At 42.6% G+C, this 22,512-nt stretch overlaps 1 long non-coding RNA gene across 1 annotated transcript; it reads right to left on the reverse strand.

The window, feature by feature from the left end:
* Positions 1-5,154: 5,154 nt before the first annotated feature.
* Positions 5,155-12,324, reverse strand: LOC117052185. Its single transcript, XR_004427225.1, has 2 exons — positions 12,249-12,324; positions 5,155-5,308 (listed from the first exon to the last, which is right to left on the reverse strand). It is a non-coding gene; the product is annotated as an uncharacterized LOC117052185 (long non-coding RNA).
* Between the last annotated feature and the right edge of the window lie 10,188 nt (positions 12,325-22,512).

The following is a 22,512-nucleotide window of genomic DNA, read 5'->3' on the forward strand; positions in this document are numbered from 1 at the left end:
CCACTCAGATATCTAGGTGCTTCATAACGATAGTTAAAAGGAACACCATGCCTTATGATTCAGTTTGTGTGATCTGCTGAACAATTGAAGGAATTTATTTTAATGGAGCCCAAACAATGGTGCCCTTTTGGAAAGCAAGGCTTGAATATTAGGAATTTTTTTACTTATTTATTGCATTTATATCCCACCTACTTCTCCAAGGAGCTCAAGGTGGCATACAAAGTTCTCCATCATCTCATTTAATCCTCACAACAACACTGTGAGGTAGGTTAGGCTGAAAGGCAGTGACAGTCCCAAGGCTACCCAGTGAACATCATGCCCAAGTGGGGATTTGAGTCCTGGTCTCCCAGGTCCTAGGCCAAAAGTCTAACCACTACACCTCATTTTATGAACTTCCAGTGTGGTGTTGGGTTAAGATTGTACTAGGCAAAGGATATGGACATAGAACCGGAGAGAACATGATGCTGTTCCATGCATTAAGTGAATGTGTGGAAGAGGAGCAGGATGGTGCCCAGTGACCTGCCTTCCAATCTCTGCAGTCAGGTGAAAGCAGGCTAAGTAAACGGCAGCGTAAAGAACATGTGGGAAAACCAGCCTCATAGCCATAACCAACATGCATACATCTAATTAATGTATGCTGGAGTTAAAACCATAGAGCAAGCTGCCCTGCCAGGCTTAGAGGGGTCTAGCCTTTGTTCCTCTCCAGTCTACCTGAGAAATTCATTGTGTGAGGAGATCTGAGCTGGTTACTTCAAGTTCAGACCACATGGCTCTCACAAGTCACTCTTGAGTTCCTCTACCAAGAATTGACAAACTTTCACCACTTTGGAACTAAGTTTTACTGCCTGTGCAATTTTTTTCTGAATGCAGTATGTAAAAGCACATAAATCTGGCCTTTGGGGAGTTCGTAAGTAAACCATTTTTAACTTACCAAACATGAGGAAGAGGGAAACTTTAGAAACATTTTAAGGGGACATTTTGTAACTCACTTTAAAGGGCATACTGTATTTTAAATTTCTAATAAATAACCTATAGGTAGTGTAGGAAGGTCGCCATTTAAATTTTATTAGTGTTTATTAATCTGGTTTCTTCATATGCAGCAATTCCAGTGCAAGGCTGCATTTTGTAGATCATGCAGCCCTATTTTCAGCACTGATTTGGCTCCCTCTAATCATAAACAGCAGGCAATATTTGAAGACCCTCTTGGTATCAGTACGGGAATATTACCAGCTAAAATTGGGATTTGATTTGATTTTTTAAGCACGGGACTGTCTCTCTTTACCCACAAATGAAAATGTTGGTAAAATCTTGGCCTTCTGTGGAGTCTTTCAACTTGGAGAGATTTTTCCTCTAAGCCACACAAAGGAAAGAATGCCCCCCAGCCCCCTCCATTTTAAATAGTCGAACATCTGATATTTGCCACACACACAGCAGTAGAACTCATGCAACAAACCCCAGCAGGCCTATATATTTAGCTAATTAGCTTGAGTTTTCACAGCTGAAGCAAAGAGATCCAGTAATCCCTTTGCTGACCCCTGGAATTGATTCAGCTATAGCGGTGCAATAAAATTTAGGCACCCTAACACTTCGGCAAACATCTGTGTGTAGTGGACAAGGACTCCTATCAGCTTTAAAATACATTGTTTGTGGGTGGTAGTTGAGTGTTTGCAGGGGAAGCGATAGACTAATGTGACTGATTTGTTTTTAATCTTCCATTTCAGTTTAGAAAGAATTGCAACGTTTACAGTAATTTACCATAGGGTTGTTGTTGCTTTTGTCTTCTGCAACATGCCAAAGCAGTCGTTCTTTTTCCTAAACATGATTTGTTTCAGTAGGCCTATGGAGTTTAGAGGATGTCTCGAATGGCAGGGAGAACATAGCAAATGCCTCCTTTGGTCAGACCTGATTTTGTGGCAGATGTGTAGATCTGACAAAAGTTCTAGAGCACTACAAAAGGTATCAGATCTACAGGATCCCATAATTCTTGCTGGATTAGGCCAAAATCCAGCTAGTCTGCCATTATGTTTCCAAAAGTACAGACTACTTTTGGAAGCTCATGAGTGGGGCTTGATGTGGGGCTATTTAATCTTGTGGAAGTTTTCTGGCATTTTTTGTTAAATCTATTTAATGTACATGGACTCATTATATTCATGTTCTTGTTTCATCCTTGGGGACATCCAATGCAGCCGAATGTTGGAAGATTCAGGACAGAGAATAGAAAGGACTCCTTCATGCAGTGCATGGTTAAATGGTGGAAATCACTCCCACAGGACGCCGTGATGGCCCACCAACTTGGATGACTTTAAAAATGGACAAATTCAAAAAAGAGAAGGCTATCAATGGTGTAGCCAGCATGGTGTAGTGGTTAAGAGCGGTAGACTCGTAATCTGGGGAACCGGGTTTGTGTCTCCACTCCTCCACATGCAGCTGCTGGGTGACCTTGGGCTAGTCACACTTCTTTGAAGTCTCTCAGCCCCACTCACCTCACAGAGTGTTTGTTGTGGGGGAGGAAGGGAAAGGAGAATGTTAGCCGCTTTGAGACTCCTTCGGGTAGTGAAAAGCGGGATATCAAATCCAAACTCTTCTTCTTCTTCTACTATCCATGATAGCTATGTTCTGCCTTCACAAAGTAATAATGTTTCAGAGTACCAGTTACTAGAGACCACAGCAGGGGGAGTGTTCTTATGCTCAGATCCTGCTTCGGCGCTTCCAAGAATAGGCATCTGGTTGGCCACTGTGAGAACAGGATGCTGGACTAGATGGGCCTGATCCTGCAGGCTCTTATTATGTTCTTGCAAGTAAATATTCTACATCAGGAATGGGGAAATGTCAGGCCTTGGGGGTGAATATGACCCTCAAAATTTCTCTATCAACCCTTGGGATGATAGAGTGTGACTTAGCCACACCCTTTCTATTGCCAGGCCAAATTGCTCACTGGCCCTGCTCCAGATTCTGGCTGGGATGTGTTCATGAACTCTGATGATGAGTCTTGATTTTCTGGATGGAGGAGAGAGGGGGGTATGTGAGTGTGTGTAGAAACCAGCCGACTATACAATGAGTAAATTTACATTTTTGCTCCGCCCACTTTTGCCTGACATGTGTACCCTTGGCCTATAAGGTCGCCCAGAAGGGAATGTGGCCCTCAGGCTGAAAAAGCTTCCTCGCTCTTGCTATACATGCTCAGGCCTGTTGTTGTTGTTGTTGTTGTTTCACACATTCTAGGGTCAATGCATTTGAAACTAGTTTGTTTGGTGTGTAGTGGTTTTCTTGTGTTCTGTTGTTGTTTTTTAAGGGAGATTGAAGCATGGTCTGAATTAAGCCCTAAAGCTGCACAGGCCAGAGGATCAGTCTGAATATATGCAAAGGAACTTGCAAAGAGAATTAATCACACAGTCGGAAGCATTCCTTGTCCTGTTTTGAATATCGCAGCCTTTTCATTTTTAAAAATAAACAGGTGTTTGTTGAGTTGTGCTCCTCGTTTTGTTTACAAGATCCAAAAAATGTGATATTTTCCAGAGCCATCAAAGGTAAGTTAAAAATATTTTCCTATTATTTTACACTGCATAACCCCATCCGCTCAAAATGCTAATGATCAACTTACCGACATGTCATGGGTTCTGATACCTTTTGAAAAATCAAGCTCTTGATGTGTTCAAATTGTAAACCTTCAGCTGTTGCAACTAATTAGAATGCGTCTTCCCTCCCCCCCTACAAAATAAAGCAGTTTAATGAATCCAATGCTTGTTTATGTTAAACTGCCAAGGAGTTTAGCAATTGAACAAGTGTGATTTGGAGACCATCTGATTGCAAGCCATGTGGAATTCCATATGTCAGAAAAGCTGGAAAACATTTCTACTGCACGTTTTGAGACAATAGTTCCCTAATTTCCTCCTACCTCCATAAGGGCTTTTGAGCTGGGCTGACGAAGGATTTATCATAATTATTGTTCTGGTTGAGATCGTGATTAAAAATGATGCTTTCGTCTCTTTTGTTTATAAAGTTTCCAGTGCACAATTAAAACATGCTGCGGCTCAGACCCTCCCCTCCTCTGCCCCCCTTTCATTTTGCTGTAGTAACAGATCTTTAAAGCCTACCATTTGTTTTCAAAATTAATACCTGTCAAATTGTACTTTTGGAGATGTAGTGTCAGGACGAGCGGTCGGGGGGGGGGAGGCTTCAGAATATGAAATGTTTGAAAGATTTCCCTTGGAAAAAAAGAAGTTAGGGTTGATATTGTAGAAGAAGATAAATGATGCTTTGTAAACATCAGTGGGACAAAGGTACCATTTGCTGCGCATGTGCTTCTCTCGTGCATGCACCATTGAAACGCATGGATCACAAACCAGTGCATCAAATTCTATGTGTGTGCACTATGTGCAGAATTTATTATTGGCATAGAATTACCTACTACCGTAAGGAAGGAGTTGTAGCTAAGAAAAGAACAGTAACTCACTGGCATAACATGTGGTGGCTGCTGGGAGATGGAGGAACCAGTCCAACTGAAACACTGGGAGGTAGACAGATCTCCATCCTGTCTGGGAAGGGATGCAGGTTACTCGTAGAGCATCTGCCTTGCATGCAAAAGGTCTCAGCTTCAATCGCCAGCAACTCCTGGTTCTTTCACAGGTAGTGCGACCACATCCAGATAGCCAGTCTCCCAGACATGGGAACCGCAGTGCCTCTGTCCTTGCCATGTTCAAACTCAGTTTATTGGCCCTTATCCAGTCTGCTATTGTGCCCAGACAATGGTTCAGATCATGCACAGCTTTTCCTGACTCAGAAGTTTTGGAGAAGTAGAGCTGTGTGTGCCATCTTTATACTGATGACATTTTGCCCCACCCAGGACTGCTACTGATGGCTTCATACATAATGTTTAGCAGCACTGGAGTCACTCTGCCCTAAGAATAGAGACTGGAGGGTGGGAGCGGAGCCTTGCAGCAGACTTTCAACAGCACCACGGCAGAAGACTAAAAAGGCACACAGATCATCTGGTTGCAGTATTCCACACTTTATTGCTTTTCTATTTAAATTACGGTTATTATTTCCAAAATGGCATTTTCACATATTCATTAGCATATGCAAATTGTATGCAAACCTTTCTTGGCCATGTGTTTCCCTCTCTCTTTTTTGGCAAGGTATAAATGACCACCCTAATTATGTATATCCTTTATTTTTAAATATCCACTGCTTTGGATGAGGTTCAAACATCCATACATTTTTCTTTAAGATCTTTCTTTTTTCAGATATGCAAGTTACCAGTCTAGTGGGATTGCGTTGCAGAACTCGAGACGTTCCAAGGGAGGAAGTCCTATAGGATAAAAAAGACGGGGTTTTTATTTCAAAGGCTTCTAATAGAAAGTTTTCCACAAACCAGGAATAGAAAATTCACTAATTGTGCCAGCTTCTGCTCTGCCCATCACAGCAAAAAAAAAGAATGTTCTTTTTCTAACATCGTGGAAGAAAAACGAACAGCCATTCTCAGAGCCAAATATAAGCACCAATAGGAGGCTTTGCTCTTTACTTTGAGCCAAATCAAGCACTTTTAAAGGATTTTGTGGAAGTGCTGAACTAGTGTCTAGTTTGTTCACAGGGTGGATTAGGGCAAATAAATGGAAGAGGAACCCTGACAAGGTAGAAGCTCTATGGCAGGCATAGGCAAACTCGGCCCTCCAGATGTTTTGGGACTACAACTCCCATCATCCCTGACCACTGGTCCTGTTGGCTAGGGATGATGGGAGTTGTAGTCCCAAAACATTTGGAGGGCCGAGTTTGCCTATGCCTGCTCTATGGGATGGTCCAGCTTGTTGGTACATTAGCTGTTCTCAGTGCTTGGAATGAACTAGTTCAGCTGAATGAAGTTCTTTGAACTAGTTCAAGAAAAGTTCTGAACTACACCTGAGCATAGTTTCCATAACTGTTAGGCAATCCAAAGGAAGAGACCTTTGGATAATTCCTTGCTCATCTTCATGCTCATCCCCCCCCCCATTCCCACCAGGAGACCTAGACTCTTAAGTAGCTTTTTATATATAAAGTGAATGAATTGGACATATGTAAAGAAAACTAGAAAGCAAACTGTGGAGACAACATTCTAATGCTTATTTGGGGCTGCTCTCGCAAAGGAAGCTAAGTCACTTAATTGCTGGTGCTAAACCATCAAAGGAAGGAATGTGAGGTGTTTTCTGTATCTTCCCTACTGAATAGATTGGACATGGTGGAGGTTGATGGTAATACAACAGTATCTGGAGGGCAACAGTTTCCATATCCCTGAATTAAAAAAAACTATTCATGTCTTTAAAAATATTATAGTGTATAGTGCATCTTTCCTCCAATGAGATCACGCTGGCTTACATTTCTACCTCCTCATTTCCTCTTCACCATAACCCTGTGGGGGAGGTTAGACTGAGAGACGGGGACCCCAAAGTCATCTAGTGGGCTTCCTGACTGAGCGGAGGAGATGAACCTTGGTCTCCCAGATTCCAATTTGATACTCTAACCACCACACAGCAGGAGATAAGCTCATCTAGAGTTAATTCATACTGCCAAGGTAACTGTCCACAGCTGTCACACCCTTAAAAAAAAAAACTCATATTGTCACACATCATTTGCACTCATAACTGATACAGGAAGAGAATTTTGCTGGTCTTTAGTTTTGATGGAGTGGAAGCTGAGTTTTCCACACTTTGTTTCCAGCTGGTATATCATTAGGGAGACACAGAATAACTTCTCTAATTGTCCAGTGTTGCTCAACAAACCTGTTTTCCCCAAAGACCAGATTTTTTTTATATGGAAAATGATGGGGGAAGGCACTGGTCAGTGTGGGATAGCACTTCCTTTAACCCAACATCATCTAACTTTCCCGCAAACAAAGCAGAATGCATTCTCGTTAAATAGCCAATGTCATTTAATCTCCCTGAAAACAAATCAGCATGAAGGCTCAATAAATGAGCCATAGAATCATAAAATTGTAAAGTTGGGAGGGGCCTCGAGGGTCATCTAGTCCAATCCTCTGCAATGCAAGAATCTCAGCTAAAGGATCCATGACAGATGGCCATTCAACCTCTGCTTTAAAATCTCCAATGAAGGACTGACCGCCACCATCCGAGCAAGTCCGTTGCACCGTCAAACAGCTTTTACTGTCAGAAAGTTTTTCCTGATGTTTAGTCAGAATCTCCTTCTGGAAGTGCCCTTATTTGACTCAATTCTCCCCTCAAAATTAGGTGCCAAGATGTATATGTGACTATGTAAAATAAGTTATATATGAAACCTCATGGGTTCAAATGAGTACATGAGACAATTCTTCTCAAGCAACACTGAATGTTGTTGCAATGGAATATATATATATTATATATATATATATATATATACACACACACGCGCAAAGGGGAAAGGGATATTGCCTAAATATGAAAAATAGCTTTCAACAAATAGTATAGTCAGCTTCTTAAAGTCTCAGTATTTTTATGATATGCTGTATTTAGATTTCATAATCAGTTCATCATGCATGACCTCACTCTAAACTGCCCAGAAGAATTAAGTCAGCCCAGAAGAATTAAGTCAGCCCAAGTCAACTGGTTTCAAACAATCTCCCAAAGTGAATCATTTGTCTTCCCTTAATGAGCAAGTCAGAGCTGATGAGAGTTTGGGGAATCTTAAGTTTCTTAAAAGCACACGAAATGTTCCTCCTCAATTTGCTCTGCCGAGAGAAGTTTTATTGTCTGTTCAGTCCAGGCTGCTAATTCGAAAACTACTCATGTAATTTCCTTTCTGATTCCCTTTGCTAGACATCCAAGCGCTAATAAGGGGTCACGTAACATTCTTCAGGAAATATTCATAATTGCCAATACTGGCTGTAACTTGAATGCTAGAGAGATTTTTTTTCATATATATATTTTCCTTTTAATCATGCCACCATGAATAGTTAGTACTACATGAAGTCCCCCTTCATTCATTGTTGAGTAGAAAGCACTGCCCAGTTTGTATACTATGACATCATAACAGTGAATAGGTGGGGCTTGCTCTGGTAAGAAGTTGGTGTCTAGCAACCATGGGATCAAGTTACCCAAAAGACTTGCCTTCTCCTCCATTGCCTGGTGAGATCAACAAATGGAACCAAGTCACTTGCCATGGCCTGATTATCATTGGCTTGTGGTAATGCAGAGTTGTGCTTTTTTCATTGGTGGCCAGTGTTATGGGATGCTCTCCCTGCTGAAATATGAGAGGTCCCATCAGTATTGGCATTCTGCCTGCTCTTGAAGACACATCTGTTTATAGACAAGCATTCCTCTGATCTCCTGACTTGAACCTCATTCACACACACACACACACACACACACCGTATTTTTATGTGTATAACAAGCCCCCCGTGTATAAGACGCCCCCTATTTTGGGGAACTCAAAATTAAGAAAATGGGGGGAGATTGCTCCCATGTATAAGACTACCCCCCTTTTAACATTATTTTTTAGTAAAAAAAAACACCTAAAAAACACGAAAAAGTATGGTGTGGGTGAGTGGGTGTGGGTGAGTGTGGGCGCTTTCTTTTTATTACTGTTCTGTTTCAATGGACTTGTTTTGTTGTACATTTTAATTGTGGGTGTCTACTTTAATGTTTTGGTAAAATTGGTTTATGGTGTATTTTAATTATAATTATGCATGTACACATTGGTTTGTAGTTGAATTTTTGCCTGTAAACCATTTAGATGCCATTTTGGCCACTAAGAGGTATGTAAGTAAATAAATAAAAAGAGAGATTAAAAAAATAGCAATGCAGTGTTGTGGCTAATGATTTGGGGAGGGGTCAGACTTGCTCAGATTATGAATTAGGAATGAACTGAATGGAGCCGTTACATTGACCTAAGATGTCCTGCAACTGCAAAATGGTTTCTTCATCATTTGGGATTTGGCTGTGTGTGGTTGTCATGCAGCTTCATTTGTGATGGGCTTTTCATGAACTCTCACAAGTTTGAAGCAACAGTTTCTTTTATGGTCCCTCTCCTTTTTTATTTACTGTGCAATTAAAAATAAATAAAAGGGGGGAACTGAATTGCTTACATCTTGAAAACCCAACTTTCATTAGCTGTTCCGTTTTTCCACAAGGGAAACACTTTCCAGACTCCGTCCACCAAATTTCCATATAGAAACCATTCTGCAAGTATCTGAAACTGCAAAATTGGGACAAAACCAAATTGACATTCTGTTACTATCCCTGATATGAACCTCTTTGACTCATAATGCTCACTTAAATACCAGGAGAAGATTGCATCCTGCAAGTACTTCTGCCAGCTTGGATTTTCATTCGAGCTGGAGAAAAACATAACTCCTTCCTCCCACCAACCCACCAACCTCCAAACCCTGTCCCTTACACTTGCTTAACTGGTTGTTCCCCTGTCAGTGGCATGAGAAAGGATGGGAGGTCTGCGTCCCCATTTTCCCCTCCAGCTCCTGCTGCTATGGCAGTGACCCAGGAGCACTGGGAACTGTACTTTTCCCAGGACTACTGATGCTCTGTGCATGTCCTCCTATGTGACGTTTTCTTGTTATGGTGATTTGAGCGTGCTAGTCCAACACAGTTCACGCCCATTCTATGGCAAGCAGACCTAACATCAGACAAGCAAGCATTACTGGAGATGTGGACAGTGCACATAAGGATAATCAACTTTGGGGTTAGGATCAGGTGCATTTGTCGCAGATTAGGAGAAATGAATGTTTCTTCTAAAAGACTTTCTAAATCACTGCAGCAAATTAATCCAGTTACAGTTTCTCCTTTGTTGTGGGGAAGAAAGTATTTTCCATAAGAAGGCATATTTTGTTATCTTGGTTTTCCTAGTATGTAAAAGATATTGGTTGGGGCGCCAGCTGCAGTCCTTCATGGATAACCATGATCTGGCCACAGACAGTCATCCATGCCGTGATAAAATGCAGATTAGATTACTGCAACAGGATTTGTGTGGGACAGCCTTTGAAGATTGTCCAAGACTTTCAGTTACTTCAAATATAGCATCCGGGGGACACTTAGCATATTTCTTTACTTATTTATCAACAGAACTTTCCCATGTTTCTTTTTAAGGGGATCTAGGTGGTGGGTGGCGCTGTGGTCTAAGCCACTGAGCCTAGGGCTTGCCGATCAGAAGGTTGGCGGTTCGAATCCCCGCAACGGGGTGAGCTCCCATTGCCCGGGCCCAGCTCCTGCCCACCTAGCAGTTCAAAAGCACGTCAAAGTGCAAGTAGATAAAAAGTACTGCTCCAGTGGGAAGGTAAACAGCATTTCCGTGCGCTGCTCTGGTTCGCCAGAAGCAGCTTTCTCATGCTGGCCACATGACCCGGAAGCTGTACGCCGGCTCCCTCGGCCAGTAAAGCGAGATGAGCGCCACAACCCCAGAGTCATCCGCAACTGGACTTAACGGTTACCTTTAGGTGACATATATTGCCCTTTTTTCCTCTCCCCGCACTCACCCATGTTTATTTTCATAACAGTTTGTTTGTATTCTGATATTTATTACCTGTGTCTCAGGAAATAAACCCCTTCAAGGCAGCTTGAAACATTTCTTTAAAAACCATAGAATTCATTCAGGACATAAGTTGGTGTCCTATTGTTGTAAACCACTTTGATTTTTTTGTATGAACAGTGGTATAGAATCTTTTATATGAATGAATAATCTACAAATCATAAAAATACACACTATAAACACTCTATAAAACATTTTGAAAGTATATTATAATATATGTAATTTCAGGATGCACAGTTATAGTTGATTGGGAGATCTTGCGCAATAAACCCAATTTCCCGAATGCCTTGCCTTTTTGCAATAAGGATAGTGAGGGGGGTAATGTACTGAAAAGTAAGTGTGAGATAGCACTTGCTTTCACTCAGCATCATCCTGCAGACAGATCAGGATGAATGCTCCATAAACAGGTTGTCTGTGAGCACCCAGAATCACAGATCCTCCTGCTCTTATCAATAACTCTTGATTTGAGGGAGCTCCTGTCAAGCAAAGAGAAAGACCTTACCTAGATGGAACAGAGCTTAGCTCAATGGAACAGTTATCTGACTTTTTACGATAACAAAACAAAACAAAAAAAGTGTGGGGTAACATGTGATTGACACAACGTCATCCAACCTCCCCACAAACAAATTGGGATGAAGGATCAATAAATAGTTCATGAAGAAGCTCCCAAAGTTTTTATACACAGCCAGACCCTTGGTTGCAGAGGGATGGACAAAAGGGCCAGGGTGGGGCACAAAGCAACTAGTGACCTAATCCTCCATGACATGGTCCAACCCCACTTTTAAAGTCATGTGAACTAATGGCAAACACTGTTTGTTTGTTTGTTTGTTTGTTTAATATATACAGCTTATTTTCTTTTTAATTTTTTATGCTGTATAAAAGATTAATTTAAAAGAATGACACAGACTTTAAAGTCAGCAGACAATGAAATTGTCAAAACAATGTGGGGGGAATCAAGTGTTTTAAAAAATATATGTCACGAAGTTCATTTTGACACTAGATGAAGGAGGCATCTTCGAGAACTAGCCTGCCTTACAGGGCTGTTGTGAGGATCGGTGGAAGAATGTTCACACTTTAAACTTTTTGAAATTGAGCCCTGTGTAAGTGCTGCTGGGTTTTACTTTAAAGACAAAGCAGCTGTTTTCTGTGCAGCCAGGCTTATCAACTGCTTCTTAAGCCTCCTTTGCAAACAAGCTGACAGTGATGAGCAAGCTGACTCCTTTTGCTACAGCACTTTGGCAGTCCTTTTGAGCTGGGAAAATGGGCATCCACACCCACTGCCCTTGTCAGAGTAATGGAGCAGCATCTGTCTTAAAGTTGTTTCGGGTGCCTGCCCTTGTTCTGGGAAGGGTGTTTGGATGTCTAATGTTCCTAAGCCCCAAGAACTCCACGCCTGTCTTCAGAAAGGCACACCCAGTGATGACTCCTCGTCCACAGGATGAGCCCAGTGACGTCTGTCATAAGGATGATTCAAATATTGCTGCCTCGTGGTTTGTTCCCCCTGCCATGCACAATTAAAAGGCTGCAGGCTTTGTTGGATATGCATGCGTGGGAAGGGAATTGCCCAATTCCAAACGATGCTTAGGTTTGTTTTGGGGCCAGATTGTCTCCTGACTCTAGAGGTGCTGACAAGGCAGTGGGGATTAAGTTGGAGATGCAGCTCTGTTTGGCGGGGACTGGGCTGGTCCTTCAGCAGCCTTTCCACTGGACTACTTGGACCTGTTGCATTTGCTGCACAGACTCACCATGAAGCCACGACAAAGCTTCTGCAGATCTTGGGACCCTCCAGATTGGTGCTTTCTTTCCTGTGGGAGTGCATCCTGCAATATGTCGGGGTTCGGGTGCTGGAGCTCCTCGTGCACAAACTTAGCCTGCCCATGCACGAGGTACCAGTAGCGGGGAAAAGCGGCCAGCGTTCCACGTGCTTATGAGCACGGGCGCCGGCCAAGTCTCACAATCTGAAGGAAGCTGAGTAAGACGGAAAATGACTCCGAAGGGTGTGAGTTCTTGAATGCCTTCTAACTAAAATAACGCCTCGGAAACTAAAGGATGCCTCGAAAACCAAAGGACGCCCTGAATCTGAACCATGTAGACCAAACCAAGGACATTGCATTGAAATTAAAATTCTTAAAACCTTTACCCCCTTTACCCCAAATGACGACAGACACCAGATCTTTCTTTCATGGCTTTGGCAAAACGCGCATAGGCTCGTCTTGTGGCCCTAAGCTAGGTTTCCCTGAGCTCTAAGTCCCTGCGCGCCAATTCTTCCGCGATACTAAATTAATCGAAATCTAAACCGAATATCTTCCGCAATTCTAGCCCTAGGCTAAACCTAAGAAACCTAACTAAGGCTAAACCGAATATCTTCCGCGAACTAAACCTAACTAAAAGCAAAACCCATCCAACCCAACCAGCCCGCTCCCAAAATCCCTTAAACTAAACTTGACCTGAACTGAAACCCAACTAAAACAAAACGTAAAATGAACGTGCCTAAGCGGGGAGCCTCAGCCTTTTATTAGGGAACAGATGTGACATCACGATTGACACTTCAACCAATAAAACCACTGTTGCTGCCCTCCAAAAAGGCGGGAAGCAGGTTTAACGTTCATTGATAACTTCAAATATTGCCGGAACTACAAATAAAAGGCGGATTAATCTTATTGGTAAACCAACTGTTCATTCCTACTTTCACTTTTGCTTTCACGCGTAAAGATACTAAAAGTAATTCTCAAAAACCCATTAAAGCAAATGAAACAACCGCGGATCTTTTAACGGATCCACGCAGCGTATTCCGACAGCAATACAATACACTGATACAATAACTGTGCGTTAGTGGTGGATTTATACTGGATTCATACGGGACCATTTACACATCATTCTGCTTGATTGGTGGTTCTGCAATGCTTTCCCAGTGTTACTGCATCACTGCCCTCTGGAGTGGGGCACTCTTGAGCTACAGCAACTCAAAAGCAGGGCATTTGTGGAAATGTGCAGAACTGAACAAAAGCCCGGAGAAATGTAAACTGAGAGAAACCAAAATTGACACCTCCCATCCCTTCCTGACCCTGTCTAATGGTAGGGCCAGAATTCTTCCTTCTTTGCTCCTCAGCAATTAACCTGAAAGGGCAAACTTACCTGTAGCAAAGTGTCTGTGGAATTGTCATCCGCAACTGCTAAGATGTCCTGAGCTTTCCATTGCACGAGGATGGGATTGTTCAGGTCTTCTTTTTTCCCAGATGACACAGCCTAACATACGTTTGCCAAATGGAGTATTGTATATAAACATAGAATGAAAAATATAAAATGAATGAAAAGTTAAGTGAAGAGGGCAACATGCTTTCCTTCAGTGTAGGATTTCCTCCACTGAGACATCATCAGAGCCTGTCAGAAGCTGGGCATGTCTCCAAAGGTTAGAGAAAGTAGGCCAAAAAAATGCATAATTTCTGTTTAACAGAGGACCATTTCTGGCCTCTGCAATTTTAAACAGTGTCTCGCTGCAGCTGTGAAACAGACGTTTTCATCTTGTGGCTGGTCCTAGAGATTGAAGTGGCAACAAACACTGTCACTTTTTTCCTCCACACACACACACCCTTTTTGTAAGGCTGCTATATGTTTTTAAGGCACCCAAAAGGAAAACAGTGCTCAACCTGTTGATAACAGAATAAGCGGTGCAAAGAGGGAGCTGCAGCCCAAGATAGGAAAAGAGCTGGTAAGGGAATACCTAGCTGCTTTAAATGAATTCAACTCTCTAGGACCTGATGAGCTGCACTTAAGGGTACTAAATGAGCTTGTGGGTCTAATCTCAGAGCCTCTGTCTATAATTTTTGAGAATTCTTGGAGAATGGGTGAGGTCCCTCTCAGCTGGAGGTGAGCAAATGTTGTCCCCATCCTCAAAAGGGAGGGGGAAAGACCCAGGTAACTATGGACTGCACAGCTAGACGTTGGTACCAAATAATTAAATGGTTCGTCTATGAACACTTAGAAAAGGATGCTGTGATTACTGAGACCCAGCATGAGTTTCTCAAAAACAAGCCATGTCAGATGAATCTCTTTTCTTCTTTCTTTTTGATAAAGTCACAAGCTTGGTGGATTAGGGGAATGCTGTGGATGTAGCTTATATTGATTTCAGTAAGACTTTTGACAAAGTCCCCCCGTGATATTCTTGAGGAGAAGCTGGTAACATGTGCACTGGATGAGGTGATTGTTAAGTGAATTTGTAGCTGGTTGACTGACCGAAACCAAAAAATGCTTACTTGTGGTTCCTCATCATCCTGCAAAAAAGTGATGAGTGGGGTGCTGCAGGGTTCTGTCCTGGGCCCGTTGTTGTTCAGCATCTTGATGAACAAATGAAGGTATTGAGGGGATGCTCATCAAATTTGCAGATGACACCAAACTGGGAAGGGAAGCCAATATCTCAGAAGACAGAATTAAGATTCAAGATGACCTTAACAGATTGGAGAACTGGGCCCAAACAAACAAAATGAATTTCAATAAGGACAAATGTAAGGTTCTACACTTTGGAGGGAAGAACCAGCTGCACAAATATAAGATGGGGAACAGCTCAGTTGGCAGTAGTACATGTGAAAAGGATCTAGGGGTCTTAATAGAGGAAAGCTTAACATGAATCAACAGTGTAATGCAGCAGCAACAAAAGTACAAAAGTTAATGCTATTCAACAGAAGTATAGTGTCCCGATCAAGGGAAGTAATAATCTGCTCTATTCTGCCTTTGTCAGACCACACCTGGAATATTGTGTCCAATTCTAGGCACCACAATTTAAGAAGGATATTGACAAGCTGAAATGTGTGCAAAGGAGGGTGAGCAAGATGATCAAGGGTCTGGAAACCAAGCCATATGAGGGAAAGTTGAGAGAGTTGGGTCTATTTAGCCTAGTAAAGAGGAGACTGAGAGAAGATATGATTGCCATCTCCAAACATCTAAAGGGATGTCACGTGGAAAATGGAGCAAGTTTGTTTTCTCTTGGTTCCAGAGTAGGATCTGAACCAACAGCTTCAAGTTGCAAGAAAGGAGATTCCGACTATACATCTGGAAGAACTTTCTGACAGTAAGAGTTGTGGAACAGTAACAGTGGAACAGACTCCCTAGGGAGGTGGTGGATTCATTCACTGGAGGTTTTTAAGCAGAGGTTGGATTGCCATCTGTCAGGTATGCTTTAATTAAGATTCCTGCATTGCAGGGGGTTGGACTAGATGGCATTCAGGTTCCCTTCCAGCTATATTATGATTCTATAAGGCAGGAAGCTTTGCCTGGGAAGTTTCTGCCTGTCCCACAGCTGTGGAAGGCACAGAAGCACATTTTTGCAAACCCATATTTGAGTACAGTGCTGGATTTCTGCCAGTGTAAATGTTAAAAAGATCGGTCTACTTTAGCAAATCAGTTAAGAACATGGTCCTCGAGCCAAACAGAGGTCCAGCATTTTTGGTATACGTTTCCATACTTTTGGGCCTCAAACCTTCAAGTGACCTCCTGTATTTTTTCAGCTTTGCCCGGAGAATGTTTAGTTTGTGGTTTGATCGCCGGCAGAAAACAGCAGGTCCATTATGAAAATTTCATCTTAACCAGAGCTTATAGTAAAAAAGACCCTGTCTTTTTTCTTTTCTTTTCTTTTTTTTCACATTTCAAAAGGTCAGGAATGTGACCAGTATTTTAGCTGGTTAGACAAAAATTGGCTGAGAACAGCGAGTGACTTAGATGGTACCAGTCCTTGCAGCTGGAATCCTATGTCAGGGCTATACCACATTTCATAGAATCATAGACATGTATTGTGCCATATGTTAAAGGTAAAGGGACCCCTGACCATTAGGTCCAGTCACGGACAACTCTGGGGCTTTACTGGCCGACGAAGCTGGCGTACAGCCTCCGGGTCATGTGGCCAGCATGACTAAGCCGCTTGTGGAGAACCAGAGCAGCGCACGGAAACGCTGTTTACCTTCCCGCTGGAGCGGTACCTATTTATCTACTTGCACTTTGTGCTTTTGAACTGCTAGGTGGGCAGGAGCAGGGACCGAGCAACGGGAGCTCACCCCGTCGTGGGGATGCGAACCGCTGACCTTCTGATCAGCAAGCCCTAGGCTCTGTGGTTTAACCCATAGTTTAACCCCATTGTGCCATAGACGTCGTCTAATCCATGCCTTGTACAATGCAGAGAGTTCCAAGCTAGATCATCCCCAATAGATGTCTGCCCAGCTTCTGCTTGAAAACTTGCAGTGTGGCAAAACCCACCCACTGGGATAAAGGAGAACCTCAGGTCCAGGAGCTCAGTGTGGTCCTTCAATCCTCTATCTGGCCCTCAGAACTCTCTCTAGGCCACACATCTTCTCCCCGGGCCACACCACTTACTGACCCTCCTTCACAACCTCCTTGAATGTTTTTGCCCTGATGGACGGCATCCTTGAGTGATTGAGAGGGGCATGTGTTGAAACTAGCGTACCTTAAAAAATTAGTACTACATTCATTCCTCTGACATTTGCTGCCTCTGGCCTCACTCCCCAGGGCATGTGGCCCTCTCCAGAAGGGAATGTGGCCCTCAAGGTTCCCTACTCCTGCTCTAAGTTTCACCATTGAGTTGCTCTTTGCAATCAAGAAGTGTTTTCTAATGTTTAGCTAAAATATACCCTTCTTTATTTAAGACGATTAGATCTAATCCTGCCTTCTTGGGACAGCAGAAAACCATCTGGTATATCAAGGGGAGGTTGGTCAAAACCTTTCTCTTGATATCCAGGGAATTGTTTGTATGAAGGAGGAGGCAATCTAGAGAGCAACTACCTGCTAAAGCAACAACAGAAGGTTTTCTTCAGTTTTTTATCTACATTGTTCTCAGTGAAGTGTCAGTCATCACTTCTTTATGCTTTTTTTCTTTTGAAAATTGCAAATTACTGTTTATTGATATAGGAATGGGAGACAGGGGCACATTTGAATCACTTCACATTTAAATATGAAGCTACCTATCTTTCACTTTCTGAAATGGTATATGAACTGGAACACAGCCATCATTTGAAATTTGTATTTCTTTGAATTTTGCAATGCAATTCTCCTATCAAATAATGTATACAATATGCATGTGCTAGGCTAAAGTATTTGTAAAAATGCCTCTATTGGTGAAAATGACATACCGAAGTGAATTGTATTAAGAAGGATTCCTTTGCAAGACTATGTATATTAGGCAACCATACATACATTAGCAGAAAATTACACTAAAATGCTAGTGAATTGTTATAAAGACTTTTAAAAAAAATGATAATCACACACTGGTGTGGAAATGTTGAGAACTGGATGGATTGGAAAAAAAATGAGAAATCAAAATAACAGTATCACCCATGTTGTCAACTTCAAGTAGCCACCCTCCCATCAGACTTTCCCCTGCTGTAATATATAATCACTGGCTCACGCTTGTGTGCATGAAAGGGTTAAGAGGCTCCCAGTAACCTTTGCTCCCCGCAGTTTTCTTGAGCCATGTGGAATGGCTGCCAGCTGAAGAAAAACCAAGTGAGCTGAATTTCCAAAAAAGAAGATTTTACAGCCTGTGTCTTTACTAATGCAAAGACTGCATGATTCTTTTGTAATGAAACAAAGTTATTTCTTTTAAGTCATTTGGAATCTTTTCTTCTTCTTCCTTACTTTACTGCAAATGGGTAGAGACTTGTTTGCTGTAACTCCTGAAACTCTGTGAGTAAAACCTTACTTATTCAGAAAGCTAAGTTTATGTGATTTATTCTAGCCTAAGTATTTTTGTGGGGAACATTTATTTAAGGTGGATGAAGGCAAATGTAAATCTAACCAAGTTTTAATGTGCTTGGAGTGATGGCCTGGGCTAACTCTGTTACGAGAGAGTAAAAATCTCTCTGCAGTACCTCTCTCTCCAACATTCCCTTTTGCTTTGATGTCCTTTCTCCCCACCTTTGGGAACTGCTTTTTGCAAGAATGACCAAACATAGCAGACATGAGAAATGTGTTCAAGCATTTAAAAAAAAAAACTTACCTAGAATGACATTAAATCACCAATCACAGGATCACTGCAAAAGAGGGTATGGAAACCTGGTGTATATTCTTCTAGTCATCATAATGGTAAATGATGGCTTTGAAATTGAAGTGTCATCTTCTCCAAAGACTTGGAAAGTAAGTCCCACTGAGCTTAGTGAGAGCTTAACTCTGTGGAAGTGTGCATAGGATCACAGCCCAAATTTCATGAAACAGCCAATTACCATACTGGTGTGGAGAGGAAAATGCTTTCCATATCTTTTAGTTGGGGAGTTGATTTGAATTGCATTCATTTTTCATTGACCTGATTTTAGTGTTACGTTATGCTGTTGTTTTCTTTTATTTTTGAATCTCTTCCTCCAAGGAGCTTGGGGTGGTGTACCAGGTGATGAGTGGGTAGGGAATTGAGCATTATATTCACAGCTACCCTGTGAGCTGGGCTGGGCAGCACAGGAACATAGGAAGCCAAGTGTATGTGATTTATTCTGGCCTAAGTATTTTTGTGGGGAACATTTATTTATACCTTAGATCTAGTTAGATCATTGGTCCCATCTAGTATTTTCTACACTGTCTGGTAGCAGCTCTCAGGGGTCTCTCTCCCAGCCCTACCTGGAGACACTGGGGATTGAACCTGGGACCTTATGCATGTAAGGTGGATGCTCTACTGCTCTGCTGCTGAGCTATGGACAGACTCGAGGCTCAGGGTTCAACTCTGAAAATGGCTGTATCTAGAAACATAAGAAAGCTGCCTTATACTAGCCAGACTATCAGTCCATCTAGTTCAGTATTGCTTGCACTGATTGGCAGAGGTGTTCTCCAGGATTTCAGACCTACCTGGAGATCCTAGGGATTCAACCTTCTGGTTGCATGGCAGATGCTCTGCCACTGAGCTACACATTAGAGTATACAGAACTGCAACTTAAAAGCAGCCTGCAGCAACAGACCCCATAGGACTGTGCCAAAGACGGGGGAATTTTTTTAATGTATCTCTTAGATCCCCAACTCCATTGCATCCATGAAATCCCAAGCAGGGAGCTGAATCAATTTGAGGCCAGGCCAGCATAAATATAAATGTTTTAACAGTTTACTTTAACCCTCCAATGGGAATGGAGTTGCTTAACTCAATTCATATTGCCAATGATCTCCCACCACCCCCAGCACCATCCCACCACCCCCATTTCTTTCTGGAAATCAGGATTTTCCTTAACAAAACGTCTTGTGGTCTCTTTCTAGCTTTTGTTCCTTCATGAGCTCGTCTCGATGTTAGTTTACTTTGGCTACCCCACAGAAGGCTAAGTGATTTCCTTTTGAAGTTTTTATTGATGAATGATCTCCTATAAATAACTCTCCAGAGTAGCGGCCTGATCTCCCCTCATGTTCTGAAGCAATCGTAGTGACATGATTAAAACGGGGGGTGGGTTGAAATTTATGACCTCCTGATGTGGAATATTTCAGTGGGCTTCATACTCTTTTTAACTTAATCTCTGCAGATGTAAAAGTTGGAATGCTGGATCGCCAACAACTCTGATTACCCAGGTCCCTGATGGGATGGAAGTCGTAACAAAGCAGGCTGTCAAAGCTATGCTGCTAAGACTTTAATGTTGTGGATAAAATTCACGCCTTGGGATAGCAGGAAGAGTCAGGTGGAAGTCAGCCTCTCTCCAAGTTTGGGGTGGATGTAAACCAGCTGACCACGTTCCACGCCTGTGAACACCTGTATTCACCCAGTAGCAGGTAGAACATCCAGAATTTTATGTCAGAATTTGGTGCCTTGGAAAATCTCAGCATCCGTATTTTTTAAAAATGCAAGGCACCGCTTCTCATTGCGGCAAAAATTATGCTTGCAAGTGTTAAGATTTCCTAGAGAGAAGTGCACAGTGGGGGCTAAGCTCAATCTGAGCTAGAGACTTAGCCACCAGAATCTGATCTCGGTGTCACTGAAAATATGGAATGTAGCTATTTGGTGGTATGATGCACTTAGCACATGCTCAGAGGCAACTATTCCAGGGCCAAACCCATACGTTCTCTTGTCCCTTCAGGGAAGGATGTGAGGCCTTGTTTCAAGCTCCCTGATTCTTAGAAGTAAAATGAGCTGTGATACAGGGTGAGGACTTGTTTATCGTGGCAGAAATTCTTTCACTTAGTGCAAGAACTTCTTTCACTTATTCCAATGCTGAATAATCGTGGCAGAATTTTTTTTACTTAGTGCAATGCTGAATTCCACCCTATAGTCATTGCTCCACCCAATTTTCCCTCTGACCCGGCCTACTGCTGGTATGTGGCTCCCCGAAAGGCTGCCTGCAAGGGAGAGCTGAAAAATGTTTCCCATCCCTTGTGTACAGGTATGTCATGCAGGCCTGAGATCAGCACCAGGCATCCCTGGTGATCCAGCAGGGCCACTTCTGATGCCTGTCCTGGGGCCCCATTTGTTTGTTTTTCCTGGCTTGGTGCTCCAACTGAACAGATGAAATTTTAATTTTCTGTCATGCAATCAGATGAAGTGTTTCCTTGGTGCATCATGGAGGATCAAAATGATCCTGATAAGCTGCCCACAGTTCTCTGTCACCATTACGAAAGCCCTCCAGGCCCCTACTGATGGAGGAGGGGCCCCACACAGGAGGGCAGTTTGTCCCTTAAACCTGGAACCAGCCCTGAGCTCATAGCAACATGTTACAAGGTTAATCGTGGCATCCTCCAGTTCTGGAACTGACCATGTTCCATTTAGCCTGAAATAGGAAACATGCTCTGTGTTTGCCGTGTGTTTTCCGGTGTACAAAAAAAAAAGCAAAAAAAAAAAGCAGCAGCTTTCTTGTGCAAGAAACGGCAGGCATTTTTTTTCTTCTTCTTTGACCTGGTTTCCAGAAATGTGGGAAAGTTTATTTATTTCTCCATGCATTCCTGATTTGCAATGTGCTCTCTAAAAATGTCGCTCAGATTTAGGCTGAGTGAGCTCATGCTAAATTTAGCAATGATCTTTTAAACAAACATTCTTTATGCTTTGCTGAATGGGCACTGAAGCTGGATTAAAAGGCAATTGCGTTTGCATGGATGTTATTCACAATGTTTCATTCTTCTCTGAGCTCTTGTCTAAATTGCTTGTAATCTGATGGAGTGTGTGTGGGGGGGTGTCTAAAAACCTGTATGATTTCAATCTGACTGTGGAGTGTGGGAAAGAACCCCCAAATCAGAACCTGCTGTGAAGCTCAAAGGATCTTGGCTTAATTTTATTTCTCTCTTTGAAACACCAAGAACAAGGTTCTAAGCCTTAATGTCTGTAGGCAGTTTCTCTGCGTGCTCAGTGGTAGTTGGTGGCCATTGGGTTTGGTAGGCCAGAAGGCAGGGAGGCCAACAGTAGGTGGAGCCAGAGCCAATGGCAGGCAGAGCCTAATAATTCTAGTTTATTCCTCATCTTCGTCCCTTCTGAATTCTACAAGGACAATATGAAGAACATAAGATGAGCCTGATGGATCAGGCCAATGGCCCGTCTAGTCCAGCATCCTGTTCTCACAGCCAACCATATGCCTGTGGGAAACCCATAAGCTGGAACACAGCACAAGAGCACTCTCCCCTCCTGCAGTTTTGAGCCACCGGTATTCAGAAGCATTACTGCCTCCAACATGGCTAGTATCCCTCAATAGCCTTTTCATCCATGGATTTTTGTAATCCTCTTTCAAAGCCATCCAACTTGGTCATCATCGCTGCCTCCTATGGGAGTGAGTTCCATAGTGTAACTCTGAGCTGAATGAATAAGTACTGATCTGTCCTTGACTTTCCAATATGCAGCTTCATTGGACGTCCCTGAGTTCTAGCGATTAAGCTTAAAGGAGAAGGAAGCTGACAGCCAGTGTTGGAAGATGGCAGGCAGATTTAGGCTGGTTGAGATTGGTGGGGTGGTACCCCCTTAAACTTAATGGTTAAGTCTCTGCTGCACACACACACAAACCTAAATATCATAATATCACCCATTGAACTGGGCTTCTTTTCCTATCCAATTATCTGCCTTCACCATCC

Source organism: Lacerta agilis, chromosome 8, assembly GCF_009819535.1.
Source record: "Lacerta agilis isolate rLacAgi1 chromosome 8, rLacAgi1.pri, whole genome shotgun sequence".
Lineage (NCBI taxonomy): Eukaryota > Metazoa > Chordata > Lepidosauria > Squamata > Lacertidae > Lacerta > Lacerta agilis.